This window comes from Sarcophilus harrisii, chromosome 2 (genome assembly GCF_902635505.1).
Source record: "Sarcophilus harrisii chromosome 2, mSarHar1.11, whole genome shotgun sequence".
In the NCBI taxonomy this organism is placed as follows: Eukaryota; Metazoa; Chordata; class Mammalia; order Dasyuromorphia; family Dasyuridae; genus Sarcophilus; species Sarcophilus harrisii.
In genome coordinates this window covers 328996178-329008771 of record NC_045427.1, presented here as the reverse complement: position 1 = coordinate 329008771, position 12594 = coordinate 328996178, and the positions used below count along the sequence as shown (strand labels likewise).

At 38.3% G+C, this 12594-nt stretch overlaps 1 protein-coding gene across 1 annotated transcript in view; it reads right to left on the bottom strand.

Annotated features, from left to right (window-relative positions):
- The window catches only part of SUSD6 (sushi domain containing 6), a 107095-nt gene extending 102820 nt beyond the window's left edge, over positions 1–4275 (bottom strand). The window contains exon 1 of the mRNA XM_031952811.1: positions 4200–4275. The gene's annotated coding sequence lies outside the window, so the exon portion shown is untranslated. The remainder of the gene's footprint in view (positions 1–4199) is intronic.
- Between the last annotated feature and the right edge of the window lie 8319 nt (positions 4276–12594).

The window sequence follows — 12594 nt, the reverse complement described above, 5'->3', positions numbered from 1 at the left end:
AATTTCCTTTGACAATAAAAATAATAAAAATCTTAAAATCTAATTGCAAACAATGTTCGTGGCAGCCCTTTTTGTAGTTGGGTAGAAGCTGGAAACTGAATGGATGCCCATCAATTGGAGAATAGCTGATAAATTATGGTATATGAATGTTATGGAATATTATTGTTCTGTAAGAAACAACCAACAAGATGATTTCAGAAAGGCCTGGAGAGACTTACATGAACTGATGCTAAGTGAAATGAGCAGAACCAGGAGATCATTATACATGGCAACAATAAGACTATACGATAATCAAGTCTGATGGACATGGCTCTCTTCCACAATGAGAGGATTCAAACCAGTTCCAATTGTTCAATGATGAAAAAAGCCATATACACACAGAGAGAGGCCTATGGGAATTGAGTGTGGACCCCAACACAGCATTTTCATGCTTTCTGTTGATGTTTACTTGCATTTTGTTTTTCTGCTCAAGTTTTTTTTCTTTCTAAATCCAATTTTTCTTGTGCAGTAAGATAACTGTATGAATATGTATACATATGTTGGATTTAACATACATTTTAGAGGCAGCTAGGTGGCACAGTGAATAGAGCACCAGCCTTGAAGCCAGGAAGACCTAAGTTCAAATATGGTCTCAGACACTTAACACTTCCTAACTGTGTGACCTTGGGCAAGTCACTTAACCCCAAATGCCCCAGTTCCCCCCCCAAAAAAGATTAAAAACATATATTTTAACATATTTAACATGTATTAGACTACCTGCCATCTAGGGGAGGGGGTAGGGAAGGGAAAAATTTGGAACAGAAAGTTTTGCCAAGAGTCAATGTTGAAAAATTAACCAAGCATATGTTTTGTAAATAAAAAGCTTTAGTAATAATAGTTAAAAAAAAAAAAAACTAATTGCAAGTCTGGGGCTAATGAGAATCTCAAAAAAAAAAAAAAAAATGCAAATAAGCCAAGGAAAATGATTTCACTGGATACTAATAAACCTGCAGATATTTAAGGCTACAAGTGAGGTATGACTATCCAGTCAGCAGCTGTTCAGTGGATTCTCCTGTGCTTGTGGAAGAACTGGAGAGGAAAATGAAACTGTCTTTCTTTGGGCCTTCTTCATTGCCCCAAGTAATTTAGTTTCTGAGACTACCTTCCTTCTTTTCCAATTCTGTCACCAGAATGAGGAAACTAACATGTGAACAGTATTTAAAGAAAACAATGTTCTTCTGTGAGTTGACAAGAAGATGTGATCTGCAGATTGATGGACCAGATAGTCTTATAGTCCTGAGAAGCAAGTGGCCAGGAGAAGGGAAGAAGTTTCAAGGAAGCAGCCAAAAAGTGTTTTATTTTGTTTTCTTGAGAGAGTGAATGTGAAAGACAGGTAGAATGACAAGGCACCTAGAACCAGAAAAGATTATCCTTAACTCTAAGGAACCCTGAATGAAATTCTTTCCTAGAAACATCATCCTGAACTCCAAAAAAAAAAGCTGTGCATCACAAGAAGCCCTAAAAACTGCTATAAAAGGGAGATATTTCTGCCAGAAAATGTATTAGCCTAAGAAGCCACCAGGAAATAGAAAGAAGGCATTAAAACTTTAGTATGGTTGGCCTGCATGCTGAATAATTTTATTCCTCCTTTTCTCCTCAATATGAACTTCATTCCATCCAGCTCTTTCTCACTATTCATCAACTCCAAATAAGGCACTGAGAAGCCAAGACCTCAACTGTGAAGTCCAGATGGTAACTGGGCTTTTTTGAACAATTGTGCCCAATATGAAAACTTACAAACTAGATAAATTGTTTAAGGATTATTTGTTTTTATGAGTCACTTGAAAGCTGTTTATTGAGTTCTCTGCCTAATTGCAAGCAGCAAAGCAAAGTATCAGAAGTATTACTAAAAAGTTGCAGATGGTGCTAGGGGGCATCACAAGAAGCCCTAAAAACTGCTATAAAAGGGAGATATTTCTGCCAGAAAATGTATTAGCCTAAGAAGCCACCAGGAAATAGAAAGAAGGCATTAAAACTTTAGTATGGTTGGCCTGCATGCTGAATAATTTTATTCCTCCTTTTCTCCTCAATATGAACTTCATTCCATCCAGCTCTTTCTCACTATTCATCAACTCCAAATAAGGCACTGAGAAGCCAAGACCTCAACTGTGAAGTCCAGATGGTAACTGGGCTTTTTTGAACAATTGTGCCCAATATGAAAACTTACAAACTAGATAAATTGTTTAAGGATTATTTGTTTTTATGAGTCACTTGAAAGCTGTTTATTGAGTTCTCTGCCTAATTGCAAGCAGCAAAGCAAAGTATCAGAAGTATTACTAAAAAGTTGCAGATGGTGCTAGGGGGCAATTTTTTCAATTCCTATCAAACACTTATCAAGTCCTTATTAATAGGCTGAACACTGGGACATACACAGAAGTGAAAGAGTTCCCCATCATCAAGAAATTTACATTGTATATGGTGAGACAAAATGCAAAGTACACATAAAGAAACATACTAAAGATATATAAGAGGATACAAGAGGAGGAACTAGGAAATCTGAAAAAGCTTCATGTTAGACCTAAAGCCTCTTTTACTTGAGTGATAAAAGTAATTCTTCAGTTCTGCAACACTTTGGAACTCTATAACAGAGATCCAAAAGTTCATTTGAAATTTTCTCAACCAGACCGTGGCCTGTGGTGGGAAATGGAATTTCTAGAACAGATAGATGAGCATTTATGCATTATGTATTAGATGGAAGTTTTCCATATACACATATACAAGGTGTCCTAAAAGTCTCAGGGTACTTTAAAATCTTTTTGGATCCGAATATGCAGAGAAGGGAAAATAAAGGATTATTAAATGTATAAAGACAATTACCCTCAAGTAGAAGAACCAAAGGCTTTTAACCTTAGGCATTGGTTCTTAAACTCAGATATAGCTCAAGACTAAACAAAATCACATCAAATTTTCCAAAAGGACCTTTAAACCGGCTTCCCTGAAATCCTTGCACTTTCTATTAATCTTGTCCCCAACTTCTAATTCCGTAACATATTTCCACTTGATATTCCTCTCTTCACAAGTTTTTCTTCCTGTTTCAGACATGGCAGCCACCCTGTGAAGGATAGTCCAACTGTACCCATTCATATCTCGAATTCCAAAAAAAACAAGATTATGTTTCCCCCCCCCCCTTCAGAGTCTCAAAAAACAGGAAGTGATTTTATCGAGACACTAAGATAATAAAAAAGTTTGCAAGACTGAAACATAAGTGAGATATTGACAGTTTCCTCCTACCATTACAAGGCTTCCTCAGGAAATCCTCTGTACAGTTAAATCAAACTGCTTGCAACCATAGACTAAAACTGAAGCAGGATCTAAAACGCATTAATCAGGTCAACGGAGATGGGGGGAATAGGTAAGCGTGGTGCTAAAGGAGACGAAAAGGCTTCTCCAACAACTTCTTACACAGAAAGCAAGCAGCAGCTTTCGGTTTCTCGCATTCGACTTGGAGGAGTCTGAGAAGCCCGAATGGCTAGTTTAGTTCAAACCTCAGACTCTATATTAGATAGCGAGATCTGTAATAGAACCGCTTTTTGGTATTTTGTTGTGCCTTTCTCGCTATCTCCGGAGCTGGAACCTGGCACACAACAGACGCTTAATAGAAGCTTGATTTCAGAACTCTTTTTTGTCTCCCCCCTCCAGCGTTGTAGTCCTCGGTTTTGTACAGTGCTTTGGTTCCCAGGTCTTGCTCACATCTGTGTGTGTGTGTGTGTGTGTGTGTGTGTGTGTGTGTGTGTGTGTGACATTTTGCCCCGGACGCCTCTTCCTCCTATGCCCCGGCTCTCCTGCTCCCTCCGAGAGAACCGCGTCTCCGAGTCCATTCCGAAGCTCCCGGCCCCGCAGCTCCGCAGCCTCGGGCTGCGCGTCCCCCCACCCATCCCACCTAGTGACAGCTGAGACAGAGCCCGAGGAGGAGCCCAGAACCAAGTTCTCCCACCCACCTGCCTCCCTTTCTCGGGGGAACTATGCATCCGGCGCCCGGGGGACAGGCCTTCCTCGGCCGTGCAGGCAGCAGCCCAGGAGACTACCCCCCTGACAAGCAAGGAAGGCGAGGAGGAGACGAAGCCGCCTCCGGCTGCTCCTGGGGCGGTTAAGGGACACAAAGCTCCCCTCCCCCCGGTCCCCGTCATCTCGGATTTCCCTTCCCGGCAGAGACAACTCACCCTGGAGCAACGAAGCAAAGAGCAGGCGCGGCGCCCTCGGGCCAGATGTCGGCTGGTCCAGGCTGCCCGCCTGCCTGCCCGTCCGCCCGCCGCCACCTCCGCGGGGTCCGCAGCCCAGGTTTCGAGTGCCCTTGTCCGTCCGCCTGGCGCAGGCAGGAGCTGCGGGGAGGAGGGGGAGGGGCAAGAGCGTGAGGGGGAGGGGAAAGGGAACTAGTCGCAGGATTCAGAGAATGGAAGGTGGCGGAGGCGGCCGCGTCACCGCCCCAGCTGAGCAGCACTGGGCTGGGGGCGGGGAAGAGGCTTTCAGGAGAAAAGCCGGGAGGGCGGGGTCCGGAGCCGGGAGCGGGCCGCGAAGCAGACGGAGCAAAGAGAAGGAAGGCCAAGTAGGGGGCGGAGCACAAAAGCGACGTAATAACCGCAGAACGTTTGGGCTCCGGCGGCCAACCAGGGCGAGACTCCCGCTCCGGCTCTGGCTCCGGCTCCTCCTCCTCCGCCGCCGCCGCCGCCTGTACGCACGCGCCGCTGAAAGACGCATACGCTGTCAGAAATGGGCGGGGCCTCGTGGCGCCTGCTTTCTCGGCACTCTGGGGTGGACGGGTTAACTAGGCTTGAGTGAAATATTTAAATTAATTTGCATATACAATACACTTTGCATCTTTAAAAAAAACCCAAAATCCGATATGCAGGGTAGCCTTTTGCTGCTAAATTTGAGTTTTGGATTTAGGAGATCTGGACCAATTTTTAATTTTTCTCGAAACCATGTTTTTATCATGTAAATTAAGTGCACCTTTGACAAGAGTTTTTTCCAAATATATCTTTTTTTTTTTTTTTAATTTAATAGCCTTTTATTTACAGGATATATACATGGGTAACTTTACAGCATTAACAATTGCCAAACCTCTTGTTCCAATTTTTCACCTCTTACCCCCCCACTCCTCCCCTAGATGGCAGGATGACCAGTAGATGTTAAATATATTAAAATATAAATTAGATACACAATAAGTATACATGACCAGAACGTTCAAATGTATCTTTAATAATAATATATATGTGACATCTATGTTACTGTGTTACATGTTACTAATATATAAATATGTATCATTATCTATGATAGTAGAATAGAATGTCCTTCCAAGAGAGAAAGGCTTGCAAAGTACTTCACAAATATCTTACTTTATCCTCACAACACACTTGAGATGTAGATGCCATTTTACCGATAAGGAAATTCATGAAAATAGGAAATAAAGTGACACCCAGTATGACTCAGTAGCTGAGGTGGAATTTTAATTAGTCTTCTGGGCTACAAAGTCCAATACTATCCTTGGAGCCACTCTAGCTTATAGCTTTGATTATATATGACAAAAATTCACTATAGATTTTTAAATCAAGCTAGTTTCTAAACTTTATCTTGATTTCTTGGATAAGAACAACTCTTTTTTAACACATCTTTCTTGATGTGCGACCTGGCAAAAGATGATATAGCAGTATACCATTTCCATTCTGGATTTTCATTCCAGAACAATTTTAGTATATTTATCACAGTTTATTATTACCTCAATTGAGACAAGACTTGGAGAAAGTTAAAAAATATATATATCCAAATTATTTTGGGGGTAGAGAATGGAAGTTTTCAGGCTCACTTGGACTTCTGATAATGGTTTGTAGAGTGTTAAATGAAAAAGCATGTTTCATCAATAAAATTTATTTACAGTAAATAGTAAATAAAACCTTCCTGCTACCCAAATCCCTCTAGAAATATTTTCTTATTTTCTGAAGATTCATTAGAATATTTTGTAACAGTAGCTTGACAACTCTTCTTATTTATTTTAACGTTTTGCTTTGGTTTAACTAATCCTTTTTCATTGTGGGTTTGATTCTTGAAATGGTACACTTCCTCCCACTAATAATCACCATATCTTTGAAAGTCACTGAAGTGTGATCTTTAAGAGGTATGACATTTGTATGTTTCCTTACAGTAAGAATCGTTTTTAAAAACAGAATTAAAAACATGAAAAAAGAACAATGAAATACCTGTGTATGATATGAAATCCAGCATTTACCTGACAGATTACTAAAGAAAAGTAGGGAAACCAGCTGGACTGCTCTGTTCAAAGTTAAATGTTCTGAGTCATTCTACTGTCAGAAGTAGCATAAACAATGGCCATTGCCGTCATAAAATGAAATAAGGCAATTTGCATGCCCATATTTCTTCCAAATTACTGTGAAGAATTCTGTTTCCTTAATCATTACATCCCTCAACTACACAGAATTAAATTAAATCTGCTGGTTTATTTTACAGAAATGATTTATTACTCAGTGTTTGTGTCTCATTTTTTATTTTATAAGGTATTATATGTTTGTTGTATTATAGTATTCTATAAGGCACTGTTATTTCCAAGTTTATTTCATTGAGCAAATAGTATTAAGTAGCTCTAAAGTTCAAAGTATAATACTAGATGCTATGGGCAGCTTGAAATAAGGCATTGTAGTACTAGATTTCTAGTTTTAAAAGAGAAAAAAAATAAACATAGGCATTAATAATAATTCAGATTCATATATGTAATCTTGTTCCCACCCAAGCTGAGGGATGGAAAGAAAGGCATTCCCATTCACATGACTGTGTGTACACTGAAGGAGACATGACTCCCAATGGTGGAGAGAATGCTGACCTGTTGCTTCAGACCGATGTAAGGGGTAGAGTTAATGTCATAACTTTTTGGCGACAGGTGTTTCAACATGGAAATTCTTTAGGAGACACATGGAAATATTTTGGAAATTGCAGGTATGTTGACAAACCAACTTTCCATCTTTTTAGCACTAACATTTTTTTCTCAAGTACCCTGTATAGCTACAAATCATGGACACCATACTCTCCAAAGAATCAAATTAATTGATGATCCAAAGAATAACGGGCAGTCTATGATGGGATAGACTGCCATCTGTTATAACATCAATGGCTTACACAAAGGATGTGACATAAAAGAAATCATGTAAGAGATATATAACAAGAAAAGAAAGTAGGTGGTTATTTAGTGAGATGGGGGAGATAACAGGTACACATGTATCTTTACTGGTATACATTTGATGCTGAAAGTCATAGTGGGAAGTCTCTAGTCAATTGAGTAGATCTTTCATAAAGAGTTTGTGAGAGGACAAATGTAGTTTAGGATGAGAAGATTTGGGTGGACTGGGGCGGAGAGTAGTTTGAGCTGGAATCAGAATAGGGTTAGGAGTGGTCCTGGATTCAACTAGTCCCACCCAGATAATAGAATGAAAGCACTTAATCTTGATTCCCTGGGGCAGGTCTTTCAGAGGAGAGTTTAGCGTTCCCCCCCCAAACTGAGAGAGAGAGAGAGAGTGTGTGTGTGTGTGTGTGTGTGTGTGTGTGTGTGTGTGTGTGTGTTTTGGGGCTCTCCTCGGCAATATAACAACATGTTGAAATAATGAAGTAGTTAAATGATTTAGGGCAAAATGCAAGTATTACTGTTGTTTAAGACAAGATTAAAAAAAAAAACTTGTATTTGTAAAGCACTTTATACTTTGAAAATAATAACTCCTATTTATATAACTTCAAACTATTCCCATTTTGCAGATGAAGAAATAGACTTAGGTGCAATATCTTATTTTCACATGAATTTTGCTGCTTAATTCTGACTACAACACTGTGAAAGAAATGGCAACAGTATCCCCATTTTATGAAATAAGAAACTGCAGCTAGGAAAATTAAGTGATTTGTCCATGATCACCCAGCAAGCAACTATTCTATTTATCTGAAGCCCACTATGGGTTTTAGAGTAGGGAAGAGAGGCAAAGAATGGGAGGAAGAGTTTGATTGCTTTTCACTTCAATAATAAGAATCCTTCAGTAAAGGATGAGCAGGTTAGTCAGGGAAAAGATATCTTCCAGCTCACTTGCTTCATCCCTATCCCCTGCATGAGTTTCCTTTTGGCCATTTGTGATTTGATTCAGTACCTAAGAATGTTCTTTTAGGTTAAAAAAAAAAACAGAAAAAAATTAGTCCTGGCGAGCCATATATAAGGTCTGGGTGCTCAGATAGTGCTTTGTATAAGTGTTTTAGGGTCTTCTATGACTTGAGGTCCTCAGGTCACAAACTGTGGATTCATTAGACATCCACAATTCAATTAAGGGTCTTATAGACTTACAAAATCTAGGTACCCTATTTGTTCATTGGTGTATATAATTTTTGTATCCTATAATAGGCAGTTAATAAATGTTTATTGACTTAGGAGCATTCATTATAAAGATATTGCTTTTCTTTAGTGCTCCTCATGTGTCATTAACAGAATTCTTTACAATTGTTTTTATGAATCATTCTTCACAACGTGAGGTGAATGAGTAATGGGGGTGGAGGAGAAGAAGATTGGGAGACGCTTACTTATTAAGTGCTTATTATGTGACAGGCACTTACAATCATTATCTTATTTACTCCAAATAACAATCCTGGGACTATTCTTAGTCCCATTCTATTCTTGGAAACTGAAGCAAACAGAAGTTCAGTGGTTTGACCCAGGTCACACAGCTAGTATGTATCTGAGGCTTGGATTTGAACTCCGGTCTTCCTGACTCTAAATCTATTGTTTCAGCCACTATGTCACCAGCTATCTAGTAGCTCTGTTTTATACACAAAGAAACTAAGAAAGGACAATCAATACAAATTTGCAGAGCAAATCAACTGTGTACAGTTAGGATAAGAATCCTAGAGAGGGAAGAGGGGAATATATGGGTCAGGTAGCAGAAGAATTATTATTCCCATCTTACATATGAGGAAATTGAGCCTCAGGGAAATGAAGTGATTTGCCCATAGGAGTATAGTAAGGAGCTTAGCCCTGACTCCAATCTATTATATTTCAATCAGAATGAATATCCTACTTCTTTCCTCCTTGATCTTTTCTTTCATTGAAGTCTGAGCAATGGACCAAAGGAGATGCAACCGGAGAGAGAAGATGGCTATGATGATAATATGGAATCCCCAAAGACTCTTCTAAAACAATTACTCCAGAAGATGCTCTCCTCCCAATCTTCCTTTTCCTTCCCCTTTCCCATCAATCAACAAACTTATTAAGCTCTTACTCTGCCCAAGCATTGTTTGAGGGGCTGAAGATAGAAATAAGACAATGAAACAGTATCTTTCTTCAAAAAAGTCAGTCAAGATCTAGAGTCAGGTAAGCTTAAGTTCTCCATCAGACACTTACTAGCTATGCGATCCTGTTCATTTAATCTCTACCTACCTCATTGTTCTCAACTGTAAAATGGGAATAATAATAGCACCTACCTCTCAGGGTTGTTGTGAAGATCAAAAGAGATCATATTTTTAAAGCACTTAGCACAGTGCCTGTTAAATAGTAGACACTTAATAAATGGCTTCCCAAATGTCCTTAACCTTTGCAAATCTTAAAGTTCAACATAAATACTAGCTATTATTAATTTATTTGAGGAATATAGCATGTTCAAGATAAACAAATACAGGACACATACAAGGTATTTTGGGAGGAGGCACTAACAACTGGGAGAATCTGTATACATAATCCTAATATTTTTGGGGGATTCTAATTATTTTACTTTTTAAATTTTTAATAGCTTTTTATTTACAAGTTATATGTATGGGTAATTTTACAGCATTAACAATTGCCAACCTTTTGTTCCAATTTTTCCCCTCCTTCCCTCCACTCCCTCCCCTAGATGGCAGGATGACCAATACATGTTAAATATATTAAAGTATAAATTAAATACAAAATAAGTATACCTGTCCAAACCGTTATTTTGCTGTACAAAAAGAATCGGACTCTGAAATATTGTAAAATTAGCCTGTGAAGGAAATCAAAAAATGCAGGTGAGAAAAAATATAGGGATTGGGGATCCAATGTAATGGTTCTTAGTCATCTCCCAGAGTTCTTTCGCTGGGTGTAGTGTATACATAATTCTTAAAACTGTGCCATCCAGAACTTGAACCACTATTCTGCCATTTTGTAGATATAAATTTACCTTCATATTCTATCCACTCAAAGCATCTCGCCATCTACCTGTCCCTGAGTATATATCACCCTTATTTCCTGCCCCTCCTTCTACCTTTTGTTTTGAGAAAATTGCTTCTGGAAAGGATAGATCAGTTGATTGCCTTGAGAATCTACTCACTATCCTTATCTGTACAAAAAAAAATCAAAATTCCCTTTCCTGGACACCTACTCTTCTATAAGTTTTATTTTCCCTTATTATAGTGTATGCTTCTTCAGAAAAGGACCAGGACTGTCATACTTTTTGTATTTGTATCCATTTGTATTTGTAAAGTACTCAATAAATGCTTTTCATTTATTCATTCAGTATTTCAGATCCCATTAGCTTTTTTGGCTTTGAAATCACACAGTTGAATCATATTGATCTTGCAATCCACTAAATTCCCGAGGTTTTTTCTAAACTGTCACCTGACAATGACCCCCTGAAATGTGAAGTTGATTTTTGAAGCCAAGAATTAAGACTTTACATTTATCCCTATAAAACTTTCTCTTAAAATTGATTCTAATCTTGTAGCCTGTCAAGATTGTTTTTTTTTCCCCTACCAATTGTTACCCAGTTGTATTAATTATCTTTCTACATTTTTTAACAAAGGAAGTTGAATGGGACAGGTAGACTGTGTTATCAAGGACAAGAGATTGAATCAAAATGGAAAGCTGTTTTCAAGGTCAGTAGAACAATCTGGGGGGTGAGGGTGGGGATTGGAAAGGGGAAACAGTTTACAGCAAACATCTGGCCTCAGATCAGGTTTCCCTCTTAGCCAGTTGGAGACCACAGCACACTTTGCTTCCTTTGCCCTGCCTTAGATTTGGAGTTTGTTGGCAATATTCTAATACGATTCAACAAAGAAGGTGTCCATCCAACAAACTAGTCAAAAGTTTCAAATAAATTGAACTCCATAAGCATTTATTATCTATAATTTTTAAGGTTAGGTGTTAGGGATACAAAAGCATTCTTGACATGAAAAAGCTTAGACTATGGGCAGCTAGGTGGCACAGTGGATAGAGGACCGGCCCTGAAGTCAGGAGGACCTGAGTTCAAATTCAATTTCAGACACTTAACACTTCCTAGCTGTGTGACCCTGGGCAAGTCATTTAACCTCAGTTGTCTCAGCAAAAAAAAAAAAAAAAAAAAAAAAAAAAAAAAAAAAAAAAAAAAAAGCATACATTCGTAGGGGAATATAACACACACACTAGTAGATATGAAATATTTAGTAAATAAATACAAAACAATTTGGAAGGGAAGGAGGAAGGAATGCTAACAATTTGATTCCCCTAGAATTAAAAAAAAAGACTTGTGAGGAAGTTAGATGGCACAATGGAAATAGTGCTAAATCTAGAGTTAGGAAGACCTGGTTGCAAATCTAGCCTCCTGGGTCAGTCACTATTTTTAGTTTCCTTATCTATAAAATGGGGATAATAATAGCCTCTGTCTCCAAGGTTTGTTATGAAGAGAAAATAATATAATATTTTAAAAGTGTTTTGTAAATCTTAAAATGATATATAAATGCTAATAGTAGATAAGATCTGGGCTATTCCTTGAAGAGAGTTAAGGATCCCAAAGAGGAGAGCACTTCAGGAAAGGCATGGGAGATACAGTCTGTATGAAGATCTGATAGTGGGAGAGGGAATGCCAAGTATGGAAAACAGCAAGAATTCTAGTTTTACTAGTTTCTAGAAAGAAGCTTTTTCATTCTTTGTATACTCAATGCCTAATCCAGTACCTGGTATTTAATAAATATTGAAGGTACTTAGATAGAAGATACTTAATAAATATTGACTTACTGATTGATTGATGAGGGAGAGAAATATAAAATAAATATGGAAAATAGATTAAAGCTAGATTATAAAGAGCCTTAAATATTAGAAGAGTTTGGATTTTATTCTAAAAACACTAGAGAGCCACTAAAGTTTCCTGAGGAAGGAAGTGGCTTGAACAGATCTGGATTTAAAGATTAAGTTCAAAGGTAATATGAAGGATGGATTAGAGAAGAAAGAACCCAGCAATGGGGAGACTAGTTAGGAAGATTTTACAATAGTAACTTAGATCAGAGATGATAAAGGCTTGTTCTAGGATGGTAGTGGTGAGTCAGGAGATATGCTGGAGGCAGAATCAATGAAACTTGTTGTTATCCTACACTCCTCTGCCACTGGTCTTTCTTCCTACAGCTAGCCTTCTGCTTTCCATATGTCATAAGAGTTCATGCTATTTCATCTTTATTTCAAGAACTGTGAATTCCCCTATACCTGCCAATATGTTGCCAACATTGGAATAATAACAGATAAGAGAGCCTGGACTTATAAAAAAGAAGCAAGAGAACTATTTGTTAAGTATGCTTACTTGAGATAACATTAGGAACTGAAAA